Source organism: Myotis nattereri (assembly GCF_964212035.1).
Source record: "Myotis nattereri genome assembly, chromosome: 5".
Lineage (NCBI taxonomy): Eukaryota > Metazoa > Chordata > Mammalia > Chiroptera > Vespertilionidae > Myotis > Myotis nattereri.
The window spans coordinates 81,585,716-81,590,157 of NC_138080.1; the positions used below are offsets into that span (position 1 = coordinate 81,585,716).

General features: G+C 42.5%; 1 pseudogene across 1 annotated transcript; it reads left to right on the forward strand.

The window, feature by feature from the left end:
• The first annotated feature begins 1,937 nt into the window (after window positions 1-1,937).
• LOC308520287 (PRELI domain-containing protein 1, mitochondrial-like) lies at window positions 1,938-2,675 on the forward strand (annotated as a pseudogene). Its single transcript has one exon. The product of its transcript is annotated as a PRELI domain-containing protein 1, mitochondrial-like (transcript).
• The last annotated feature ends 1,767 nt before the right edge of the window (window positions 2,676-4,442 follow it).

Sequence of the window (4,442 nt, forward strand, 5' to 3'; positions counted from 1 at the left end):
CAACGATGACTCAATTTTTCATTTGAGCAACTGGACAGATGATGAAACTATTCACTGAAATGGAAAACTTAGTAACATAATGAGGCTAGGGGTATAGGAAATTCCATTTTTGACATGCTAACACTAAGATACCTGTAAATGGAAATTTAAGTACCAGCTGGAGATGTAAATCTAGACTTCAAAGGAGAGGTCAGAGTTAGAGGTCTAAATTTGGGAGTCAACATATAGATGATATTTAAAACTATGAAACTAGATAAGATGACGAAAAGAGAAAGTTGATAAGAAAGAGGATCTAGAACAGCACTGTCCAATAGAAATATATGTGAGCCATATATGTAATTTTGAATTTTCTAGTAGCCACATCAAAAAGGTAAAAAGAGGCCTAGCTGGCATGGCTCATTGGTTGAGCATTGACCTATGAACCAGGAGGTCACAATTCGATTCCTGGTCAGGGTACGTGCCCAGGTTATAGGTTCAATCCCCAGTGTGGGGCATGCAAGAGGCAGCTGATCAATGATTCTCTCTCTTTCCCTTTCCTTTCCTCTCTGAAATCAATAAAAATATATTTTTAAAAGGGTAAAAGAAACAGATTGAATGAATTTTAATAATACAATATATCCAAATATTATTTCAAAATATAATCATATGAAAATTTTAATGAGATATTTTCTATTCTTTTAAAAATATATTTTATTAATTTTGAGAGAAAGGGAGAGGGAGAAAGAGAGAGAAACATCGATGTGAGAATGAAACATCGATTGGCTGCCTCCTACATGCCTTCTACCAGGAATTGAGCCTGCAACCTGGACATGTGACCTGTCCAGGAATTGAACCAACAACCTTTTGGTGCATAGGACAATGCCCAACCAGTTGAACTACACTAACCAGGGCTTATATCCTTTTTTTGAAACTAAGTCTTTGAAACTCAGAGTTTATTTTATGCTTACAGCATATCTCATTTCAAACTAAGCACATTTCAAGTACTCAACAGCAACTCATGTACGGTGCAAGTCTAGAACTTAACCTTGGATCAACCCAACATTTACAGATTGAATAAAGGAGGAGGAGTCAGGAAAGGAGACTGAGAAAATGGTATTGTGGAAGCCAAGAAAAGAAAGCATTTTAAAAAGAGACTGGTGAAGAGGAAGGGAGAAAGAGAGAGAGAAACATTGATGGGAGAGAGAGAAACATCCATCAGTTGGCTCCTAGAGAAAAAAAGAAAAACTACTTCAAGAATCAGCACTACCAAAATTCTGTATCTTGGTTTTTGAACTATAAGCATACCTGTTTCATACCTGCCTTGCAATTTGGCTGAGATTAAGAGGAGGGCCAGGTGTGGGCCTTGGCTGGACAATGTCTTTAAAATTCCTTTCCTGAGAAGACAGCCCTTGCTATTGCAGATGAGATGTGATACCACCAACTACTCATAACTTCAATGTGCCTGGTTGTCCTCTGTCTTTGTAATCTTGACAATAACAAAATTCTTAATAGGAGTTGTGCCCCTCCAGGGTGAAGACCAGCTGCCAGTAGAGAGAGAGAGAGAGAGAGAGAGAGAGAGAGAGAGAGAGAGAGAGAAGCTGGTCAACTGTGTCCAATGTTTAAAAGAGGCTGAGTAAGATGAGAAAGAGCAATTAAATTCAGCAACATGTAGGTCACTGATGATCTTGACTAAAGTTGTTTCAGTAGAATAGCAGCTTCCTGGAAGGAGGCCAGAATGGAGCCATTGTAAGGTAAGGAAGTGGCAACAGCCAGTACAAACAACTTCTCAAAAAGGTTTTGCTGTGCTGTGCCGGAAGTGGCGGTGGCCCAACTCCATGGCGGTGGCTGCTGTTGGGGTGCAGTGGGGCAGTGACTGAGCTGGTGCCTGGCCGCTGGCCTGGCCTCCAGGCTCTGCACCCCTGATGCTGCTTGGGTGCTGACCCTGCCCAGCCAGGACAATGGTGAAGTATTTCCTGGGCCACAGCCTGCTCCGGAGTTCCTGGGACCAAGTGTTCGCTGCCTTCTGGCAGCGGTACCCGAATCCCTATAGCACACATGTCTTGATGGAAGACATAGTGCACTGGGAGGTAAACCCTGACCAGAAGCTCCTGTCCCGGAGACTCCTGACCAAGACCAACAGGATGCCCTGCTGGGCCCAGTGACTATTTCCTGCCAATGCTGCTCACTCAGTGTACATTCTAGAGGATTCTATTGTGGACCCACAGAACCAGACCATGACCACCTTCACTTGGAACATCAACCGCGCCCGGCTGATGGTGGTGGAGGAACAGTGTGTTCACTGTGTGAACTCTGATAACAGTGGCTGGACCGAAATCCACGGGGAAGCTTGGGTCTCCTCTAGCTTATTAGGCGTCTCCAGAGCTGTCCAGGAATTTGGTCTCACCCTGTTCAAAAGCAATGTAGCCAAGTCAATGAAGGGTTTTGAATACATCTTGGCCAAGCTGCAAGGTGAAGCCCCTTCCAAAACCCTTGTTGAGACAGCCAAGGAAGCCAAGGAGAAGGCAAAGGAGACGGCACTGGAAGCTACAGAGAAGGCCAAGGACCTTGCCAGCAAGGCAGCCACCGAGAAGCAGCAGCAGCAGCAACAGTGTGTGCAGCCAGTGCAGACCCTGGTGTGGCAGCACACCACACCACCTGCCGCACTCCCTCTGTCCTCCCCTGTATTTTATTATTAAAAGTCAACTTCCAGCCTGATCTACTCTCTGGGTAGTGGGTTGGAGGTGGTATCTATTTGGCATCTACAGTGCATCAGACCTGTTATCCATGTCTGGGCCAGGCCTGCTTCTTCCTGCATTGCATAGCTGAGAAGAGATTTGCCCAGGGTCACGGAGAGCATTCAGGCAAAGTGGTCATAAACACTAGACTGTAAGCTCCATGAGGGCAGGGACCTTCGTTTTGTTCTCTGCTGTGTCCCAAGTATCAGGAACAATATCTAGCATAGACACGCAATAAATATTTGTTGAATTAAAAAAAAAAGTTTTGCTATGCTGAAGAAAAGACAAAAGAAGTACTGGTTGGAGGTGGATGTGGTCAAGGGAGGGTTTTTACCCAAACCGGAGATGCTAGAGCATGCTTGTATGCTAATGAGAATGTTCCATGAGAAGGAAAGAAGTATTGTGGGAGAAAAGAGATAAATGAAGAGGGAAGCCCTTCAAAAGACAAGAGAGGCCCTGGCTGGTGTGACTCATTTGGTCACCAAAAGGTCACCGGTTTGAAGGTTTTGGATTCAATCCCCAGTTGGGTGTGTAAGGGAGGCAACTGATCAATGCTTCTCTCTCACATAAATGTTTCTCTCTTTCCCTCTCCCTCTAAAATCAATAAAAACATATATTTTTTTTTAAAAAATGGAGAATGGGCAAAAGGAGTTTAGAGAGGGGGGTTGAAAAATGATTCTTCTATTATAACAGGAAGAAAGACAGAGAATGAATACAATATCAGAATAGAGATACAGATTAATTTATAGCATAACAGGAACTTTCATCTTTTTTTAAAGTATATTTTACTGATTTTTTACAGAGAGGAGGGGGGAGGGATAGAGAGTCAGAAACATCGATGAGAGAGAAACATCGATCAGCTGCCTCCTACACACTCCCCACTGGGGATGTGCCCGCAACCAAGGTACATGCCCTTGACCAGAATCGAACCTGGGACCCTTCAGTCCGCAGGCCGACACTCTATCCACTGAGCCAAACCAGTTAGGGCAGGAACTTTCATCTTAACACAAGACTGAAGCCATATAAGAAATAGATATATAGATAGCTATAAATATACTACTTTATGTAAATAATTGTCTAGTAACTATGTGAATTTTAATAAAACTGAAATATTTGCAAACAGTGCCAAAAAAGGTACATAGTAGAAATGCAATCCAGAAAGAAAAAAAAGGGGGGGGGGTAGTATGATATGAGAAACTATTCTTTTTCTTTTCTTTCTTTAAAAATGCCAATTTGATGAATATAAGTCTATACTTTTTCAGGAATGTTGGTGTCCACCTCCAAGGTATCCCTTTCTTTGGATCAAGTTAACTAGAAAACCAGTTTAGTAATCACAAGATTGCTTGTGATCAGAGTCCTAGGGCAAAGGGAATGAATAACCTTGAGGTCATTTCATTCAAGAGGCAAAAAAAGCCCCATGAACTATCTCTGATATACATAATAGGGACAAGTGTCTGCCACATTCAGAGTCTCTTTCCCCTGAACAGTGTTGGAAACAGAGCAATAAAATCTCCCCATCCAATTTGTGGGACAATCTACCTGAGGCCTATTTAATTTTATATCTATTTGGAAGTATCAGCCACTTCCATGCCTTTAAGAAATGTAAAAGACTGCTAGAAGGAAAATATATCAAGGCAGGAGCCTAATGGAAACAATTTCCTGAAAATAATTTACTAAAGGGACTATTTACAAGGATGTGGGCAGAGTTCAAGGAAACAAGTATGTAGA